We start from the raw sequence: 23,011 nt of genomic DNA, 5'->3' as shown, positions 1-23,011 counted from the left end.
TAGGATTCCTTTCTCTTACTTTTGATATTCCACTACATAGTCTATTTTGTTATCATGCCAACTTAATTTTTCACTCTTATTTTTTATTTTTGCCTGGATTCTAAAATTTTTCATTGGCCTTGAGGGCCAGTATGTTTACTTGGATACCTCTCAATGTTGATCATTCTGTATCAATTTTTTCTGAGCTACAGTATGCCCTTTCCATTTGTAGATTCAAGTCTTATTTTATTTCTAAAGAGTTTTACTGAGTAATATCTCCAGACTTCTTCTTAAAAGATACAAATAATGCATATGTTGCAATTCTTTTGTTTTCTGTATCTTTCAAGTTCTCTCTAGTTCACTCTAACTTTGTTCATTTCTGGTTATTTTGCTTATATCTTTTGTTTATGTGTCTTAATGTTGCCCTCCTATTCCTCACTGTGATGTCAGCAGGGTTTCTTCTTAGTGTTTATTACAATATGCTTGCATTTCCATGGTAGCTTTATTTTTCTCTTCTGCTTCCTTCCTGCCCTTCAGAAGTTCTTGTTTCATTTCCTCCTGTGGTGGTGCTAGTATTTCCCCTGATCTCTCAATTGCTCTGCTTCCAGCCTCTTCATTGTTTCATTAAATTCATTCTTCATAGACATTTATTTTGTCATAATTTTCTACTTCTTAATGGCAACTTGTTATTGGTGAGGATTCCTTATGTTCCCCTGTCCTCTTCCTCCTTTTGTCTTGTAACTTATTTGTATAGATCCTGTGCTAGTTGCCTTTTTGTTACTCATCTTTAAATGAAGTGTGTTCTTCCTGATGTTGGAAGTGATCCAGGGTCTTGTTGAGAAGGGGATGAGCAGTTCCAGGCTAGCAAGTATTCTCCCTGGTTCAGGGACAAACTCATGATGACAAGACTATATGTGCGGGTTGTTTGAATTTTTACCTCTCTCCGGCCAACAGGCATTGGCAGCTACAGAGCAGGAGGCAATTCAGCCTCTCTCCTCCACCCTGCCTCACTAGGACACAGACTGATTGCAGCATTTCTGCACATTTTCTGCAGTTCTGCTTGCTCCACTTTCCTGTGAGGTCAAATGGGGTAAAAGGATGCTCCAACCCTACCCTCCATGTACCTGCCTTTCCTGTGATTCCAAAGAAGGGGTGGTTGGTTTTGCCCTCAAAGTGCCATCTACTTAAGAAAACAGTTTCCTGCCAGCTTTATCTGAGACCTGTGTTCCCAAGCACTCCCTCCAGGAGCCTTTGTGCACCCATATTTGATCTTCACTGCATTGAGAGCCTCTCCAAATATTATCTTTTGGGAGTTAGTCTTCAAGGTTTATCAAATATGAAATTCATATTTCTGTCCCTGTTTTCTGGCAAATTCTAAAGAGAAGGGTAGAAGACATATCTTTTGTCTGACCTTTTAAATGGAAATCCCAATATTTACAAGAGGTAAAATGAATTTTGAAGTAAACATAAAGAGCAGCCTTAAAGTTGGGAAATGTCCTGTCAGGGGAACATATATCCTGCCAATTAGTCATGGAAGAAGGTAGAACAATTACTTGACCTTTGCCTCAGTGGTTAGGGACCAGAAGAGCACCATGCAGACTATGTTCTTGCTGTGTATAACTGTTCCCTCCTTGTGAAACTTATTTCCCCCGACCCCTGCTTTCCGTTATGTTTGTCCTTTAGAATCTTTGGTACCAGCAGCATCAGCATCACATGGCAGCTTATTAGAGATGCAGAATTTTAGGCTCCTCCCCAAGCCCCAGAAGCAGCACAGGAATCTGCATTTAACAAGATCCCCAGATATTCATATGCACATAAAGTTTGGGAAGCACCACTGTGGATCTCAGTTCAAGCACCAATTTGCTTCACTGATCAATCACATCGGGTTCCTGTTACGCATACTCATAAAATGATCCTTCAGAGCTCTTGCTCTGTAACTGTGCATTTATTATGATACTTTTTTTCCTATTCCTGTGTATCTCTCTCACTAAACTAGTGTCAGGCTCTATGGCTTATCCCACAACCAATCAATAAATATTTGCCAAATGACTAAATGGATGTGCAAAATTCATATTTGTATCTGAGTATTTTTAAAGCCAGTTGGCACTGCCCATTCTCCCGCCAATGGTCTCCCTGCCTCAGACTCATCCATGACTGCATCAGCCTTGGACTCCTCAGCCCAGCTCTCAGACTGGCCCTTCCAGAAGTGAGTGAGTAAATGAAGGAAAAAATGACATTGCTGAAAAATCCAAGAAATTTCATCATTCAGACTGCAGTTCCTCAACATCTCACATATCTGTAAATGCCACAGAGAGATTGTTTCCTGAGTGCTATTTTGGAAAATATAATCACGATTTTTGTGTGGGAAGAAAAGACACTCCCCACAGACATCGGAGCAGACACATCCCCCGAGCCCTAGTCCACAGAGGGTATATTGCAGGAAAGTCTTACTGAAAGAAAGAGGGGCTACAACAGGGCTGGATGGGTGCTGAAGATGCTGAACTCAGGCAATGGAATTGCTTTTGTCAGTTGCCCTCACCAGGTGTGGCTGTGTGACTGAAATTGCCAGTCTCCCCTGCTGGTGGTGGGGACTGTTTTGATTAACCAAGTAGAATGTGACGGTTTAAAACTAGTTTCCCAATTTGGGTAATTAAACCTCTGCTAAATATAGTAGGTTTCAAATGAATGTTCACAACATTGAAACAGAACATGCTAATTCTAAAAATATAGACTCCCTTGCTGTGAAAGACCTCTCAGGGGAGAACCGACATTGAAGCAAAACAATGATTTCATCCCTCCTGCCCACCATCCCCCAGCCTGTGAACCAATTTGTTGGTAGAGATGAGGCTCACCACACTACAGCAAAGGAACCAGAGCTGTTACCAGACACTAAGGAAACTAATCACAGAAAGTCAAAGGAAGAAAGGTTATAAGGCTGAAATTTCTTTTTGTGGGATCCTGTCCTGCACCAAATCAGGCCAAGCAGCACTTCTTATGTCTACTCAATACAAGGTATATAAAACTCAAGTTAGTGGGGAAAGGAATTTTCATTAAGTCACTTAGAAATGAGAGACATGCAAATGAGAGAAACTGACTTTCTTTGAAGAAACTGTAAACTTTCTAGGAAGCCTCTTTCCTGAATAATTAAATCACAGAGAACCTCGACTCTCTGTGGCCTCAAAAGCAATTACACCCAGTTCTCAAACAGAGCTGTTCCCTCATCATAAAATCCCCTGTGCATTTCCCTCTGTATAACAACAAATGGTCCACAAACCTCCTTCAAAGAGTTGTCCTCACTTGGTGACTCCACTTCTCTCCCTGTTCTCTTTTATCTCATTCCAACCACAGAAAAAGCTTGTATTGAGGTCACATGCCTTCATGTTGCTCAATCCAGTGGTCAGTCCTTTCATATCAGCAGCATGTGACAAGACTGATGACTCCCTGCCTGAAAATCTTCCCTTTTCATTCATTTGGCGTTTAGCCCACCATCCCCTCTTCATTGTACTCTGACCTCAGTAGGGACAACTTTGCTGGAAAAGAAATTTAGAATTTGATTATGTGTGACCTAATCTCCAGTGCCCATGTATTCTATTTTTGAAATACTTGAATTTTCAATTATATTTATAACAAAACCGTGTATGTGGAAATGATGGAATAACAGCCTCTTTTTTTCCAAGATGATATGTGCATCTTCAAACCTTTATACAGATGAGCTCTTTACCTCCATCTTCTAAAACTATTAATCCTGAGAAGTGTGTTGCTATAAAATATTCTGTGAAGCATTTTCACTTATTTTTCTTTTCTTTCACAGAAAATAATACGGCCCAGTTCCTGGCTTTTGAAGAACTAGAGAAAATCATCATCATTGGTGCCTCCAAGGCTCTTTGGTTGGTTCTGCAATCATAGGAACCCTTACCTGGTCTCCTGAGACATTCTCCTCTCTCCACACCCTAGTACAACACCACCCACACACCTGATGGCAGAGCTTTTAGGTGAGCTTCTCCATCTTCTGGCTTAGAGTTACCCAGGAATAAAGAATAGCTCCTGTAGCTCTGAATCCTTCAAATCCCCCGATTGGCCCTTAACTGACTTCCTTAGTGAATCTGCAGACTTTTGGATGGGAGACAAATATGCACAAACTATACCTACAATTCAATGTAGGACAAAGGCTACCTGGTACAATATTAATATGTGCCGGCATTGGAGATTTTGGAATCTTAGGACTTAAAGAAGGGTCTAATTCGATTACCTCGGTTCCAGATGAGAAAATGAAGGCCCAGAAAAGCAAGTGATTTGCCTAAGATCTCACAGTGACCAGTGAAGGACCAGAGCTGGACTAGGCTCTCCCGTCAGCAGTTAGGGCTCTTCCCAGTGTCCTTCCTCTTCCACATGCTACTTGCCCTTCACTTTATAGAGTCCTATCTTCTGCAGGGAAATGCATTGATACAGTCCCCTGTGCTTTGATCTTGGTGTTACAGTTACATCTCTAGAGGATTCTTATATACCATAGTATGTTTCACATTTGGTCATCATTGGAACTCTCTGTTTTTCTGTGCTCTTGCCTGGACTTCTTTCAAAAGGAATCCATTCATTAACAAATCTTTCAGAAAAAAAAAAATGTCTGCAGCATTATCAGAAGTTAATCATTTAAATCTAAAGGAGAGAGTAAAAGGTTAGGTATAGTGGATTAAAGAGTTCTTTTTTCGAATGGGCGCGGTGGCTCACGCCTGTAATCCCAGCATTTTGGGAGGCTGCGGTGGGTGGATCATCTGAGGTCAGGAGTTCGAGACCAGCCTGATTAACATGGTGAAAGCCTGTCTCTACTGAAAAATGCAAAAATTAGCCGGGCGTGGTGGTGCACGCCTGTAATCCCAGCCACTCGGGAGGCTGAGGCGGGAGAATTGCCTGAACCCGGGAGGCAGAGGTTGCAGTGAGCTGAGATTGTGCCATTGCACTCCAGGCTGGGCAACAAGAGTGAAACTCCATCACAGAAAAAAAAAAAAAAAAAAAAAAGAGTTCTTTTTTCCAGCTGAAGATAGTCAAGCGGGTTATTTTCTACTGTCTTCCTCGGAAAGGTGAGCATTCATTTGTTTCTCTGGCACATTAACATTCTCAACTAAGGTCAGTTGACTGGTTAGAACTACAGGTCTGATTTTCTTCGAGAGAACCCTCAAGATTTCTGATTTTACTTTCTTCCAAAGGAAATGTGTATTTTTTCTTCAAGTAATGATCTTCAGGGGTATATTCCCCCTAAGTAATAGGTTAGCAAATTCTGTGAGCTTCAGGACTGAAGACTAATTCTTTTGCAATGCTGAGGTGGGCCTTCCAGCCCCAGACCTGGCCACACCCATCATAAAGACTTTTTACTGATGTAATTAATAATTTGTATATGTATGAATTCTTTGGATTATTTCTGCTTTCTCAAGGGATATGTCACATTTATTTCCTCATACTCACAGATCTAGCATAGAATAGTTAGTCGGTAAACATTTCTTGTGTTAAATTGTTGACTTTTCTTCACTTTTTACGGAACTTAATCTTCTGGCTCAAATCATACTGGCTTAATCATACTGTTCCATACTATATGTGTAGAGTAGATAAAGGCAGAAGGCAGGGCCTATTTATGCTTTTGAAACAAATGTAGTGAGCATGAATTTGTTTCACAATCCACAGGTACATGAAATACCACATTTCTTTACCTTTTACATATCTAATTCCAACTGAAGGAGCCTCTCCCATTCGAGTTGACAGAAAACCCAATCTCAGTCATTCTCTGGCCACCATCTACCCCACCCACCAACATAAGAAGACTGAGGCTTGTGAAATCTATTTGTGGAAGGGCCGCTGGTGTGTCCCACAATCTTTAATCACAGAACCTTGAAATACATTGTCCACCCCCAACTGATTTATTCCATGGTGGGTGACGCTGTTGCTCACTGAATAACAGACTCCACTGGAGTCTTTGCTCTGCGTCTCAAAGCCACTATATTTATCTACAGGTACCACATTCAGGGATCTTAGCACTCCAACATCCTCCATGATTCAACTTCTCCCCTTCAAATTTCTAGTCCTCCCTAAACATCAATCCAGTGAAGTAGCTCCAGAAGCACAGATCTAGGTAACAAAAGCATCTCCTGGCACAAGGGACACTCAGACTTCTGCACAAAACCCTCTAGCTACCCTTCAGTTGATGTGGATGGAGAATAAAAACAGAAAAAAAAAAGAGAAAATATATTTATTTTTTCATCATTTCATGCCACCACAGATTAAGCTGTTTTCACCAGTTACCACATTCATGCTTAAACATTTGGTAAATACAACTATGAAATTATTTTATAATAGAAAAAAATGTAGGAAGGTTTTTTTTTCTTTTGTAAGGAATTGGAGACAATTAATGAGGAAGATGTGTGGCCAGGAAAATTATATTTCAGCAGTATGAAAGGTTGGTCTGCTTCTCCCACTCCACAATTCTCAAAACAATGTAAACCATCATCTTTTTTTAGATGGGAAAAAGTCATGTTCACAATAAGCCGACTTCATTTCCTCCTGTTTCAGCGTCTGCTTTCTTGACCTGTCCTCCAATTCTGCATATTTGAACCAGATTGATTGAGGGACACTGGGATGATTTTGAAAGTCCTCCTGCATGGCATCTCACAATTTCTCAGATAAATTACTCAGGAAGTTAGACTTGAAAGAAAACTCTGGTTGTTTCAAAAAGCCTTTCACCTTTGTGTATAAATTCTTGAACCTGCTAGTTGCTCTGTTGCCATCTCCAAATGACCATAACTCATTCATAATCTAAAAGTTTATATAACTTGAGGATTTTTCTAGGATAAACTACATAAAGCACATTCTTAACTTCTAAAAATTGATGAGTGTTTTATGCTGTGTTTACTTTTTCCATGGGAGCGAGAAAGAAATCTAGCATGTCTGACACTTTTAAGAGTTGTGCTTGTTCCGTGTTCTGAATCCAATTCAAATGTCGAAAGTTCAAGAGAAAATGCTTAAAAGGAAGTGGTTAGGAATGTCTATTTATACCACAGATAATTAGATTTATAGTACATGTGATATATAATAAATATCTCATGTATAACTGCTAGAATGTAATTGCTTAGTAAATTTTCAAATAGGCATCATTTTCAATCTTAGCTATTTTAAGTCTATCACTATTTATTAAAAGATGGGAAATGAGTTGTGAGATATATTTTCTTCATTTTTTACTATACTACCCTTTTATAAGCAGAATGCCATCTCTTTGTTTATTGTCTTCAGGGACGGGTAAATTGAAGCAAAAAGCAGACAAGTTCTATGGGATTTGCTGGCATGGATTTCCCAGGGTGGCAAAGTGCTAAGAACTAAACCTTTAAAGCTAACAAAATGTACTGATGTCTTTGCAAAGTATCCAAGACCAACAAGAAAGTAATTTCCCACCTCACCCTACCACCACCCAGAAAAGGAGCACAGAGATGGGCAAGAGAGTGGCTGCATCTGGCATCCAGCCAGAGGAGTCCGTGCAGGGATTCTGGATCCCTCTTCCCCCACCCCACTGCCCTTCCCCCTCCACCCCAGCATTTTGGAGAAGCAAGAAACTGTAATGATGCAGCTCCCTCAAGTGTCACATGAACATACTGGAAAGAGCCTCCTGAGGTAAATATGCCATGCAGACAGAAACAAGCAATGGCTCAACAGCAATGTATGAGGTCCAAGGACCAGGACCAAAGGGAAAAACAGCCATCTCACCAGACACCTGCCTACTACCAGATGCGTCATCTCCAATATTAGCTAACTCCCTGGAACCTGGACTCAAGGTGTGAAATAAAGGTTAATGGGAAACCGCAGGAGTCAAAAGGAGGGGGCAGGATTATTGAGGATTCAGGCTGTTGAGAAATGAAAGTTTGGATCACTCCCCAGATAAAGAACCTTGACCATTTAAGGGCAATGGAAATATAGAATAGGCAGTAGAAGAAGGAAGCCATAGATACCAACTATGGCCTCTCAATCAATTACAAAACTGAGAATTCTGACAGTTTTGTGTATTTCCTCTTTGCATGTGATGTATATGTGTGTATTTGTATATATTAACCATTTTCCTTTTTCTCTCCTCATTATTTTATGAAAGCTGTTGAATATAAACTCTACAATTTAGCCTTTAGGTAAGAGAATATTCAGTGGGACTTTGATTTGAGGAGTATTTAAGACAGCCAGATGAGACTACGATAACTGTTGGAACTGTGTGTCTCCTCATTTGGGGAAAGGGGTGAGAACTCTGCATTTCTCTGAAGAACAGAGTTGACTTTGTGTTATACAGAGTTCAAATATATATATAAAATGATGCATGTGGAAGCTAAGAAGCCAAAGGAGTTCACCAAGACAGTTATCGATATATTGCCTCTCCGCTCCAAATCCACCCTTCTTTGCCCTGTTCCATGATACTAATCTGGCTCCTCGGTCAGCCAGTGCAATGTCATCTGTTGCTGGTAGAGTGTAGGGGAGACACTACAAGGTATAGTAAAGGGGTCAGATGCGGTGTCTCATGCCTGTAATCACAGCCCTTTGGGAGGCAGAGGCAGGAGGATCACCTGAGGCCAGGAGTTTGAGACCAGCCTGGACAACATGGTAAAACCCCATCTCTACTGAAAATACAAAATTAGCACGCACCTGTAATCCCAGCTACTCGGGAGGCTGAGGCAGGAGAATCACTTGAACCTGGGAGGTGGAGGTTGCAGTGAGCCAAGATCGCATCATTGCACTCCAGCCAGGGAAAAAAGGCAAAACTCTGTCTCAAAAAAATAAATAAATAAAATAAAATAAAACAAGGTATAGCAAATAAAGGAGCATTCCTTCTTGATTCTTCCTGGTTCTTGTTACCTGTGGCCGCCACCAGTGGTGTATGGGAGAGTCACCCTACAGTGAGTTCCACCAGCACCTAGTGAGGGCTTCCTACTGAGTTTTATTGTCACCCGAGCAGGCAATTTCCTTGCCAGCAGTATGCAGGAGACCCAATGGTGACCACCTTCCAGTGGGTTTTTCCAGCACCCTAGAAGGCACTTTTTTGACCACAGTGCTGATCCACTGGCACCCAACAGCCAGTACCCTACTCACCAGGCCTGGCCTGTGGCACCTCAAAGAACTTTTCTATCCTGCAGGCCACAGCACCACCCTCTCCAACAAGGTCTGAATCTCAGCCTTGAGGTGTGAAAGACACTTCCATGTTTGTTCTTTTCTTGGGTATCCTCCCTCAGTCCTAGAAGTAGCAGCTCTTCCCTATGTTTGCTATTTCTGTGTTATTTAGCATACAATTTACCCCTTTTGTAGTTTATCACATTTTGCCAGTTAATAATTCTTTATAGTAAATGTTCCCTCTTCAAATTACTATCTCTCACCAAACACTGACTTCTATATCCTCATCAGACACTGAGTGACACAACCTCCTTCAGAAAAGAATCCCTTTCACCCTGCCCTTCATGATGAACACTCTCAACAAATTAGGTATAGCAGGAACATACCTTAACATAATAAAGGCCATATATGGCGAGCCCACAGCTAACATCATACTGAATGGGGAATAACTGAAAGCCTTTCCTCTAAAAACTAGAATAAGACAAGGATACCTACTCTAAGCACTCTTATTTGGCATTATACTGGAAGTCCTAGCCAGACTTTCTCTTTCCAGAAAGAGAAAGAAATGAAAGACATCCAAACTGGAAAACAGGATGCCAGCCAGTTGTGGTGGCTCAAGCCTGTAATCCCAGCACTTCGGGAGGCTGAGGTGGGCAGATCGCTTGAACCCAGGAGTTCAAATCCAGACTAGACAACATGATGAAACCCTGTCTCTATGAAAAATACAAAAATTAGCCAGGTGTGGTGGCACACACCTGTAGTCCCAACTACTCAGGAGGCTGAGGTGGGAGGATCACTTGAGCCTGGGAAATAGAGGATGCAGTGAGTCAAGATCACACCAGAGCACTCTAGCCTGGATGACAGAGAGAGATTCCAATTCAAAAAAAAAAAAAGGAAGAAGCCAAATTGTCTCTACTTCAGATGACGTGATTTTACAAATTCAGTAATGTTACAAGACACAAAATCAATATAAAAAATCGGTTGTGTTTTTATACACCAATAACCAACTAACTGAAAAAGAAACCAAGAAAGCAACCTCATTTATAACTTCAAAAAAGTCTCAGGGATAAATTTAGCCAAGGAGGTGAAAGATTTCTATGAAAGCCAAAACAAAACAAAACAAAAAACACTACACCCTGATGAACAAAATTGAAGAGGATACCAAAAATAGAAAGACATATTATGCTCATGAATTGGAACAATTAATATTGTTAAAAATGACTATACTACCCAAGGTAAGCTATAGATTTAATGCAATTCCTATCAAGATACTAATGACATTCTTTGAATCAATAGAAAAAACAATCCTAGAATTCACATAGAACCATAGAAGAGCCCAAATAGCAGCAATACTCAGCAAAAAGAACAAAGCTGAAGGCAATCACACTAACACATTTCAGAATATACTACAAAGCTATAGCAACCAAAACACTATGCTATTGGTATAAAAACAGATACACAGACCAATGGAACAGAATAGAGAATCCAGAAATAAATTCACATATTTACAGCCAGCCAATTTTTGACAAAGTTGCCAGGAACATACACTGAGGAAAGGACATTCTTTTCAATAAATTGTGCTAAGAAAACTGGATATTCACATGCAGAAGAATGAAACTAGACCTCTATCTCTCACAATGTATAAAAATCAATTCAAAATGGATTAAAGACTTAAATACAAGACCTGAAACTATAAAACTACTAAAAGAAAACATAGAGGAAATGCTTCAAGATATTGATCTAGGCAAAGATTTTATGGCTAAGATCTCAAAAGCAGGGGCAACCAAAACAAAAATAGACAAATGGAACGACATTAAACTAAAAAGCTTCTGCGCAGGAAAGGAAACAATCAACAGAGTGAAGAGATAACATGAACAATGGAGAAAAAATTGCTAACTATTCATCCAACAAGGGACTAATATCCAGAATATACATAGAACTCAAAACAACTCGACAGCAAAGAATCAAATAATCTCACTAAAAAGTGAGCAAAGGACATGAATAGACATTTCTAAAAAGACAAATGGCTAACAGGTTTAGGAAAAACTGCTCAACATCACGGATCATCAGGAAAATACAGATCAAAACCACAATGAGATACCATCTCACCCCAGTTAGAATGGTTATTATCAAAGTCAAAAAATAACACATGCTGGTGATTATGTGGAGAAAAGGGAACTCTTTATGCATTGTTGGGAATGTAGATTAGTACAACGACTATGGAAAAGAGTATGAAAGTGTCTTTAAAAACTAAAAATAGAACTACCATCTGACCCAGCAATCCCACTACTGTCTCTCTGTCCAAAGGAAAGGAAATCAATAAATCAAAGGGACAACTGTACCCCCATATTTATTGCTGCTCTATTCACAACAGCCAAGGTATGAAATCAACCTAAGTGTCCATCAACAGATGAATGAATAAAGAAAATATGGTATATATACACAACAAAATACTATTCAGCCATTAAAAATGAAATCTCGTCATATGCGGCAACAGAGATGGAATTGCAAGTCATTATGTTTAGTGAAATAAACCAGGCACAGAAAAACAAGTATCACATGTTCCCACTCATATGTGGGAGCTAAAAAGTTGACCTCATGGAGGTAGGGAATAGAATGATAAATACCAGAGGCTGGGAAAGGGCTGGGGGGATGAGGAGAGATTGGTTAATGGGTACAAACATACAGTTATGTGGAAGAAATAAATTCTAGTGTTTAATAGCACAATAGAGTGTCTATAGTTAACAAAAAATATATTGCATATTTCAAAATAGCTGAAAGAGAAGATCTGAAATGTTCCAAACACAAAGAAATAAATGCTTGAGGTAATGGATTTTCTAAATACACTGATTTGATCATTATATACTGCATGCATGTATCAAACTATCACATGTACCTGATACATACCAATATTATGTATTAATAAAAATTAATAAATAATAATAAACTTTAAAAATAATGTCCTTTAGAAAAGTTCTAATTTTTTCCACAAAAATTGATAGTGTTAAAAAATTATAGCACCTCAAAAAAGACCTTTCACAAAATAGATGCTCAAAAAATTCATTGAATTTTTGCCAAATAATTATAATTGTAAAATTTTCCTTTTACAAGGCTGTGAAGAAATTGGAATCCTCATGCCATACTTACTGGTGAGATTGTAAGATGATGCAGTCACTTTGCAAACAGTCTGGGAATTCCTCAAAATATTAAACATAGAGTCACCCTATGACCCAGTAATTCTATTTCTAGATATGTACCCAAAAGAAATGGAAACATAATGCCACGCAAAAACTTGTTCACAAATGTTCATGGCAGCATTGTTCATAGTAGCCAAAAAGTGAAAACCATCCAAATATTCATCAAGTGATGAATGGATAAATAAAGATGTGGAATACACATACAATGGAATATTACTCAGCTATAAAAGGGAAAGACACTTACAAATGCTACATGATAAATGTGAAAGCATTATACTAAGTGAAAGAAGCCAGAGCCAGTCACAAAATACCACATATCGTATGATGCCATTTATAGGAAATGCCTAGAATAGACAAGTCTATGAGGACAGAAAGTTGTTTAGTGGTTGCCTAGGACTGAGGGTACAGGGTGGCAAGAGGGAGCTGCCAGGAATGCAACATGCTAATGAATATGAAGTTTATTTTGGGGTTCTAACATGTTCTAGAATTAGATGGTGGTGATGTTTGCACAACTCTGTGGTTATACTAAATAAATGAACTGTACACTTTAAATATATCTAAATGTATGTAAATTATATCATAATGTCTGGGTTTTATTAATTGCCTTTTAAATGTGGCTTTAGTTCTGTCTGTATACTTCATGAAATGTATCAAAGTAATGCTAAAATAAAACCAATAATTAAACCCAATGAATCACAAAATCTTTATTTTAAAAAGTTTACCTGGCATTTTCTGTTTCATTTTATTAGCTCTTAATACAAATTGTTTTGAGAACATCTGAAAGGATAGTGGATGGTTTTTCTCGGATGTCTTATAATAGACTGTTACATCAGACTGCCTGAAGGGTAGGCCTTGATGAATGCAATGTGATGTGCAATAATTCTAATTCAGTGTTAAAGACAAGCTCATGCCACATAATAAGCAGGAAAATGTGGTGGGAAATGCCAAGGGCTGTCCTGGTTCCATGTCTAGAAACAAGTGCTAGAGCTTTGGAAGGCGTCCTCACCTCTCTGGGCTTCTCTCATCTATGAATGAGGCTGTTGAGACAGAGGGTCTCAGAGCACCTTCGTGGCTCAAACATTCTGTGAGTGAGATTCTGTTATGTAGATGTTAATATTATCTTATAAGTCATAAGAGGAAAGGTAAATATAGGTGAGTTCTAAGCAAATTTTGCAAATGGAAATAAATCTTTGACATTGAATACTGAAGTATGATGGCTTTGAAGGCCATCAATTATGCCGAGGAGAACAGTCTCTCAGTAGTCAGGAGTGCTACCATTTTTCAGGGAACAAGATAAATAGATATATATTTTTTTTACTATCACCTTTAAAATCAAGACTTTTGAATGAGTTTATAAAATTATAATTACCGTTATTAACTATATTTACTGCCACTTTTCCTAAGAATAGTAACCATTCCTTTAAAAATAAATAAATAAAAGTTTCTACAGTTATTCCTGCTTGAAAAAAAAAGCAGGCACTAAAAAAACACCCAGGCAATTTGGAAATAATTAAATCCTTTATATAGTTTTCTTTCATATTACTCATGTATTCTCTTACTTTCTGAGGATGTTGCAAAGCATTTCACTTCGGGAAAAATACAGAAAAATGCAACTCATTTTTCTTTCTCATGTTTCTCTTGGTGTGCAATAAAAGAGTCCTCACCAGAGTTTTCCATTATACCTCCAAATATATAAGCTAAATCTCATTCTAACTGCTACTTACATTAGCTAATTTCACGTTTAAATCATGTTGATGACCTCTTATCAAGGTTTTAAAAACTGCTTAAGCAATTTTTGTTTTCTTCAATGGATTGTATGCACTTAAGAATTTTTAAAACTTAATCTTAGTTCTTCAAATTTCATATTTATTTGACTAGGTATGTAAAATGATCAGGTACTCAGTGAATTAAAATCCTCTACCTGAAAAATAAAAAGGAAACTAGAGATTTAGCCTTTAAGTAATAGAAAAATTAATATAAAATGAATAAAATTATAAATATAATTATATATTCTTACAAATTAAGGTAAAATGGGGCTGGATGTGGTGGCTCATATCTGTAATTCCAGCACTTTGGGAAGCCAAGGGGGGCAGATTACTTGAGGTCAGGAGTTTGAGACCAGCCTGGTCAACATGGCAAAACCCATCTCTACTAAAAATACAAAAATTACCTGGACATGGTAGCATGTGCCTGTAACCCCAGCTACTCAGGAGGCTGAGGCAGGGTAATTGCTTGAACCCGGGAGGTGGAGGTTGTGGTGAGCCAAGATTGTGCTACTGCACTCCAGCCTGGAAGACAGAGTAAGACTCTGTCTAAAAAAAATAAATAAATAAATAAATAAATAAGATAAAATGAATATGAAGTACATACAGAATATTTGATACAGATATAGAATATTAGATACTATTACATAAAGACACAGAATGATAGATACAAAATGGACATTTATTTAAAAAATTTAAAAGTGACAATAAAATGCAAACTTTTAAAAGGTGATAAAGATGACAAATACTGCAAGATCTTTAGAAAAATAAAATATTGTGTTAATTAGCTGTCTGACACATTTTTAGAATACTTCATTTCTATAGGTTTAGCTGACTACTCTTTGGTTGTCTTGTCACACGACAATGATTTTTTTCCAAAATATCTAATTAAGAAGTGTCTCTTTTTAGTTCTGTTTGATTCTCAGTAAATATTATGGAGTAATGATTTGGAAAAAAGTCATTAAACACTGTTGAATGAAATATGGCTCATAACAAAAGATGACAGTACTTACCAAAATAAATAATGTGGTAGAAATGCAGCTGTGTTGGCCCTCCTGCCCTCCTCCGTTGACTGTGTGCAAATTAAGTTCTTCTTCATTGCCATGCACATCTTCTCACTCCTTTTTCACCCCCTGTTTGAAAGGACCCTGGTTCTCATAAACATCTTGATGTCTTCTGTCTTCATTTTTATTAACCATATTTTTTGGTTGTCTTGATTCTTTTTCCTATCTTCATGATTTTGAGCATCAGTTTTTAGTTTATATTGCCACACAGTAAGAGAGTTTTTGATATTTTGAAGCTTCTGCTAGCCTTCTTTCTTTCCATGTTTGTTTTTGGCTTTCCCTAGAGATACTTCTTTTGTATCTACAGTTTGTGGCATAGTGAATAATTCTTAAATATATAACATATTAGATATATATGTGTATCTCATATACGTATCATAAATAACATAAGATATAATTAATATGAAATCAAAGCATACACAAGGACAGGAGTTAGCAAACGCTTTTGTAAAGGATCAGATAGTAAATATTTTTGACATTGGGGGTCTTATATTACAGTCTTTTTTTTTTTCTTTTTTTGGAGATAGGATCTCACTTTGTCACTCAGGCAGGAGTGCAGTGGCATGATCTCAGTTCACTGCAGCCTTACTTGACCTCCCAGGCTCAGGTCATCCTCCCACCTCAGCCTCCCCAGTAGCTGGGACTACAGGTTCACACCACCACTCCCGGCTAATTTTTGTACTTTTTGTAGAAACAGGGTTTCACCATGTGGCCCAGGCTGGTCACTAACACCTGGGCTAAAGTAATCCACCCACTTGAGCCCAAGAGTTAGTGACCAGTTAGTGATCCACCTTGGCCTCCCAAAGTGCTGGGATTATGGTATGAGACATTGTGCCTGGCCACAGTCTTTTTTTCAACTACTCAACTCTGCTTTTCTAGAACAAAAGCAGTGATAAACAGTAAGTTAATAAATGGGTAGGACTGTGTTCAAATGTAACTTTTTACAAATAAAACAGTAGGCTGGATTTGGTCTCCAGGTCAGAATTTGCTAACCCTCACCCATGAGAAATGCAAATGCATTTAAAAGTGATACTTTACTGTGTTAAGCTACAGACTTACTCATATTAATTACTCTTAGCTACTCTTGTAATAACTATTTTACTGCATATATTGACTTACTGGTGAATTTTATGAATCGGGTCACTTGAACACTTTCTTTGGTTGTTTTATCACATTGCTGGAAATAATGTTTGCCATTTCATCTGGAAACACAGGATTTTAGCAGGACACAGTGCCTCTGAAATGCTAAAACATAATCTGATATATAGGAAAGCATAAAACATATGACTTCACACATACATACACACACACACAGAAAGAGAGATGGAGATGTATGCATATTGTTTCTATTATGACAGCATGTTTCAACCCTACATGGAAATTCAGATATATTCTATTTTATACATTTTCCAGCAAAAAAGAAAAAGAAGGTATAGTGAATTTGTAGCTCATATTAGGCATCATCAAACATGTTGACGATAGGAAAGAATTTCAAATTTGAGTAGAAATCAATGAAAACAATTTTACAAGCTTGAAAATTGGAATTGCTTTCCCCCAGACTGACTTCTGGCTATCTACATTTCAAACTTTGCTACACTGCAGGGTGCAGGACAGTGGGTGGAGTGCACTGAGTGTGAGCTGAAGCAGGGCGAGGCATCGCCTCACCCGCGAAGCACAAGGGGTCAGGGAATTCCCTTTCCTAGCCAAGCGAAGCTGTGACAGACGGCACCTGGAAAATCAGGTCACTCCGACTCTAATACTGCACTTTTCCAATGGTCTTAGCAAACAGCATATCAGGAGATTATATCCCATGCCTGGCTCGGAGAGTCCCACGCCCACGGAGCCTCGCTCATTGCTAGCACAGCAGTCTGAGATCAAACTGCAAGGCAGCAGCGAGGTTGGGGGAGGGGCGCCCCACCATTGCTGAGGCTTGAGTAGGTAAATAAAGTGGCTGGGAAGCTCGAACTGGGTGGAGCCCATCTCAGCTCAAGGAGGCCTGCCTGCCTCTATAGACTCCAACTCTGGGGGCAGGGCATAGCCAAACAAAAGGCAGCAGAAACCTCTGCAGACTTAAATGTCCCTGTCTGACAGCTTTGAAGAGAGTAGTGGTTCTCCCAGCAAGGAGTTTGAGATCTGAGAACGGACAGACTGCATCCTCAAGTGGGTCCCTGACACCCAAGTAGCCTAACTGGGAGGCACCCCCAAGTAGGGACAGACTGACACCTGACACGGCCAGGTACCCACCTGAGATGAGGCTTCCAGAGGAACTACCAGACAGCAACATTTGCTGTTCAGGAATATTCGCTGTTCAGCAATATTTGCTGTTCTGCAGCCTCTGCTGGTAATATCAGGCAAACAGGGTCCGGAGTGGACCTCCAGCAAACTCCAACAGACCTGCAGCTGAGGGTCCTCACTGTTAAAAGGAAAACTAACAAACAGAAAGGACATCCACAACAAAACCCCCATCTGTACGTCACCATCATCAAAGACCAAAGGTAGATTAAACCACAAAGATGGGGAAAAAACAGAGCAGAAAAGCTGAAAATTCTAAAAATCACAGCACCTCTCCCCCTGCAAAGGAACGCAGCTCCTCACCAGCAATAGAACAAAGCTGGATGGAGATTGACTTTGACAAGTTGAGAGAAGAAAGCTTCACATGATCAAACTTCTCCAAGCTAAAGAAGGAAGTTCGAACACATCGCAAAGAAGCTAAAAACCTTGAAAACAGATTAGACGAATGGCTAACTAGAATAACCAGTGTAGAAAAGTCCTTAAATGAACTGATGGAGCTGAAAACCATGGCACGAGAACTACGTGATGCATCCACAAGCTTCAGTAGCCGATTCGATCAACTGGAAGAAAGGGTATAAGTAATGGAAGATGAAATGAATGAAATGAATTGAGAAGAGAAGTTTAGAGAAAAAAGAGTAAAAGGAAATGAACAAAGCCTCCAAGAAATATGGGACTATGTGAAAAGACCAAATCTACGTCTCATTGGTGTACCTGAAAGTGACGGGGAGAATGGAACCAAGTTGGAAAACACTCTGCAGAATATTATCCAGGAGAACTTCCCCAATCTAGCAAGGCAGGCCAACATTCAAATTCAGGAAATACAGAGAATGCCACAAAGATACTCCTCGAGAAGAGCAACTCCAAGACACATAGTTGTCAGATTCACCAAAGTTGAAATGAAGGAAAAAATGTTAAGGGTAGCCAGAGACAAACATTGGGTTACCCACAAAGGGAAGCCCATCAGACTAATAGCGAATCTCTCTGCAGAAACTCTACAACCCAGAAGAGAGTGGGGGCCAATATTGAACATTCTTAAAGAAAAGGATTTTCAACCCAGAATTTCATATCCAGCCAAACTAAGCTTCATAGGTGAAGGAGAAATAAAATACTTCACATATAAGCAAATGCTGAGAGATTTTGTCACCACCAGGCCTGCCCTAAAAGAGCTCCTGAAGGAAGCACTAAACATGGAAAGGAACAACCAGTACCAGCCACTGCAAAAACATGCCAAATTGTAAAGACCATCAAGGCTAGGAAGAAACTGCATCAACTAACGAGCAAAATAACCAGGTGACATCATAATGATAGGATCACATTCACACATAACAATATTAACCTTAAATGTAAATGGGCTAAATGCTCCAATTAAAAGACACAGACTGGCAAATTGGAAAACGAGTCAAGACCCATCAGTGTGCTATATTCAGGAGACCCATCTCATGTGCAGAGACACACATAGGCTCAAAATAAAGGGATGGAGGAAGATCTACCAAGCACATGGAAAACAAAAACAGTCACAGGTTGCAACCCTAGTCTCTGATAAAACAGACTTTAAACCAACAAAGACCAAAAGAGACAAAGAAGGCCATTACATAATGGTAAAGGGATCAATTCAACAAGTAAAGCTAACTATCCTAAATATATATGCACCCAATACAGGAGCACCCAGATTCATAAAACAAGTCCTTAGAGACCTACAAACAGACTTAGACTCCCACACAATAATAATGGGAGACTTTAACACCCCACTGTCAACATTAGACAGATCCACGAGACAGAAAGTTAACAAGGATACCCAGGAATGGAACTCAGCTCTGCACCAAGCAGACCTAATAGACATCTACAGAACTCTCCACCCCAAATCAAAAGAATATACATTCTTCTCAGCACCACATCACACCTATTCCAACATTGACCACATAGTTGGAAGTAAAGCTCTCCTCAGCAAATGTAAAAGATCAGAAATTATGACAAACTGTCTCTCAGACCGCAGTGCAATCAAACTAGAACTCAGGATTAAGAAACTCACTCAAAACCGCTCAACTACATGGAAACTGAACAACCTGCTCCTGAATGACTACTGGGTACATAACAAAATGAAGGCAGAAATAAAGATGTTCTTTGAAACCAATAAGAGCAAAGACACAACATACCAGAATCTCTGTGAGACATTCAAAGCATTGTGTAGAGGGAAATTTATAGCACTAAATGCCCACAAGAGAAAGCAGGAAAGATCTAAAATGGACACCCTAACATCACAATTAAAAGAACTAGAGAAGCAAGAGCAAACACATTCAAAAGCTAGCAGAAGGCAAGAGATAACTAAGATCAGAGCAGAACTGAAGGAAATAGCGACACAAAAAATCCTTCAAAAAATCAATGAATCCAGGAGCTGGTTTTTTGAAAAGATCAACAAAATTGATAGACTGCTAGCAAGACTAATAAAGAAGAAAAGAGAGAAGAACCAAATAGCTGCAATAAAAAATGACAAAAGGGATATCACCACCGATCCCACATAAATACAAACTACCATCAGAGAATACTATAAACACCTCTACGCAAATAAACCAGAAAATCTAGAAAAAATGGATAACTTCCTGGACACATACACCCTCCCAAGACTAAACCAGGAAGAAGTTGAATCTCTGAAAAGACCAAAAACAGACTCTGATATTGAGGCAATAATTAATAGCTTACCAACCAAAAAAAGTCCAGGACCAGACAGATTCACAGCCAAATTCTACCAGAGGTACAAGGAGGAGCTGGTACCATTCCTTCTGAAACTATTCCAATCAATAGAAAAAGAGGGAATCCTCCCTAATTCATTTGATGAGGCCAGCATCATCCTGATACCAAAGCCTGGCAGAGACACAACCAAAAAAGAGAATTTTACACCAATATCCTTGATGAACACTGATGCAAAAATCCTCAGTAAAATACTGGCAAACCGAATCCAGCAGCACATCAAAAAGCTTATCCACCATGATCAAGTGGGCTTCATCCCTGGGATGCAAGGCTGGTTCAACATATGAAAATCAATAAACGTAATCCAGCATATAAACAGAGTCAAAGACAAAAACCACATGATTATCTCAATAGATGCAGAAAAGGCCTTTGACAGAATTCAACAACACTTCATGCTAAAAACTCTCAATAAATTCGGTATTGATGGGACGTATCTCAAAATAATAAGAGCTATCTATGACAAACCCACAGCCAATATCATACTGAATGGACAAAAACTGGAAGCATTCCCTTTGAAAACTGGCACAAGACAGGGATGCCCTCTCTCACCACTCCTATTCAACGTAGTGTTGGAAGTTCTAGCCAGGGCAATCAGGCAGGAGAAGGAAATAAAGGGCATTCAATTAGGAAAAGAGGAAGTCAAATTGTCCCTGTTTGCAGATGACATGATTGTATATCTAGAAAACCCCATCGTCTCAGCCCAAAATCTCCTTAAGCTCATAAACAACTTCAGCAAAGTCGCAGGATACAAAATCAATGTGCAAAAATCACAGGCATTCTTATACACCAATAACAAACAGAGAGCCAAATCATGAGTGAACTCCCATTCACAATTGCTTCAAAGAGAATAAAATACCTAGGAATTCAACTTACAAGGGATGTGAAGGACCTCTTCAAGGAGAACTACAAACCACTGCTCAATAAAATAAAAGAGGATACAAACAAATGGAAGAACATTCCATGCTCATGGGTAGGAAGAATCGATATTGTGAAAATGGCCACACTGCCCAAGGTAATTTATCGATTCAATGCCATCCCCATCAAGCTACCAATGACTTTCCTCACAGAATTGGAAAAAACTACTTTAAAGTTCATATGGAACCAAAAAAGAGCCTGCATCACCAAGTCAATCCTAAGCCAAAAGAACAAAGCTGGAGGCATCATGCTACCTGACTTCAAACTATACTACAAGGCTACAGTAACCAAAATAGCATGGTATTGGTACCAAAACAGAGATATAGACCAATGGAACAGAACAGAGCCCTCAGAAGTAATGCTGCATATCTACAACTTTCTGATCTTTGACAAACCTGAGAAAAACAAGCAATGGGGAAAGGATTCCCTATTTAATAAATGGTGCTGGGAAAACTGGCTAGCCATATGTAGAAAGCTGAAACTGGATCCCTTCCTTACACCTTACACATAAATTAATTCAAGATGGATTAAAGACTTACATGTTAGACCTAAAACCATAAAAACCCTACAAGAAAACCTAGGCAATACCATTCAGGACATAGGCATGGGCAAGGACGTCATGTCTAAAACACCAAAAGCAATGGCAACAAAAGCCAAAATTGACAAATGGGATCTAATTAAACTAAAGAGCTTCTGCACAGCAAAAGAAACTACCATCAGAGTCAACAGGCAACCTACAGAATGGGAGAAAATTTTTGCAACCCACTCATCTGACAAAGGGCTAATATCCAGAATCTACAATGAACTCAAACAAATTTACAAGAAAAAAACAAACAACCCCATCAAAAAGTGGGCAAAGGACACGAACAGACACTTCTCAAAAGAAGACATTTATGCAGCCAAAAAAACACATGAAAAAATGCTCACCATCACTGGCCATCAGAGAAATGCAAATCAAAACCACAATGAGATACCATCTCACACCAGTTAGAATGGCGATCATTAAAAAGTCAGGAAACAACAGGTACTGGAGAGGATGTGGAGAAATAGGAACACTTTCACACTGTTGGTGGGACTGTAAACTAGTTCAACCATTGTGGAAGTCAGTGTGGCGATTCCTCAAGGATCTAGAACTAGAAATGCCATTTGACCCAGCCATCCCATTACTGGGTATATACCCAAAGGATTATAAATCATGGTGCTATAAAGACACATGCACACGTATGTTTATTGCGGCACTATTCACAATAGCAAAGACTTCGAACCAAGCCAAATGTCCAAAAATGATAGACTGGATTAAGAAAATGTGGCACATATACACCATGGAATACTATACAGCCATAAAAAATGATGAGTTCATGTCCTTTGTAGGGACATGGATGAAGCTGGAAACCATCATTCTCAGCAAACTATTGCAAGGACAAAAAACCAAACACCGCATGTTCTCACTCGTAGGTGGGAATTGAACAGTGAGAACACATGGACACAGGAAGGGGAACATCACACACCGGGGACTGTTGTGGGGTAGGGGGAGAGAGGAGGGATAGCATTAGGAGATATACCTAATGCTAAATGACGAGTTAATGGGTGCAGCACACCAACATGGCACATGTATACATATGTAACAAACCTGCACATTGTGCACATGTACCCTAAAACTTAAAGTATAATAATAAAAAATAAATAAATAAAATAAAATAGGAAATCTGCGGCTTAGAGACATCAAATAATCCCCATATGTTCACAATTTAAGAAATATATTTCTATATAATCCATAGGCTCAAGAAATCATAATAGAATTAGAATATATATTTCAAACTGATTTATAATAAAAACACAGCACATCAAAATTTGTTGGAGGCTACTAAAGCTGTGCTAAGGGGAAAATATATAGCCTTATTATATATATATTATATATATATTAGAATAGACACAA

The 23,011-nt window shown here is 38.9% G+C and overlaps 1 long non-coding RNA gene across 2 annotated transcripts in view; it reads left to right on the top strand.

Moving 5' to 3' along the window:
* The window catches only part of LOC134809959 (uncharacterized), a 63,485-nt gene extending 50,513 nt beyond the window's left edge, over positions 1-12,972 (top strand). Inside the window, exons 3-4 of one of the 2 annotated variants that reach the window (XR_010156916.1) lie at positions 3,791-3,971; positions 7,252-12,972. This is a non-coding gene — a long non-coding RNA (uncharacterized LOC134809959). Of the gene's footprint in view, positions 1-3,790; positions 5,055-7,251 lie in introns of both variants that reach the window. The other variant, XR_010156915.1, reaches the window with a different exon arrangement.
* Positions 12,973-23,011: the final 10,039 nt, after the last annotated feature.

Source organism: Pan troglodytes, chromosome 4 (assembly GCF_028858775.2).
Source record: "Pan troglodytes isolate AG18354 chromosome 4, NHGRI_mPanTro3-v2.0_pri, whole genome shotgun sequence".
Classification (NCBI taxonomy): domain Eukaryota; kingdom Metazoa; phylum Chordata; class Mammalia; order Primates; family Hominidae; genus Pan; species Pan troglodytes.
The sequence above is the reverse complement of the archived record's forward strand: the minus strand, read 5'-3'. Positions and strand labels throughout refer to the sequence as shown.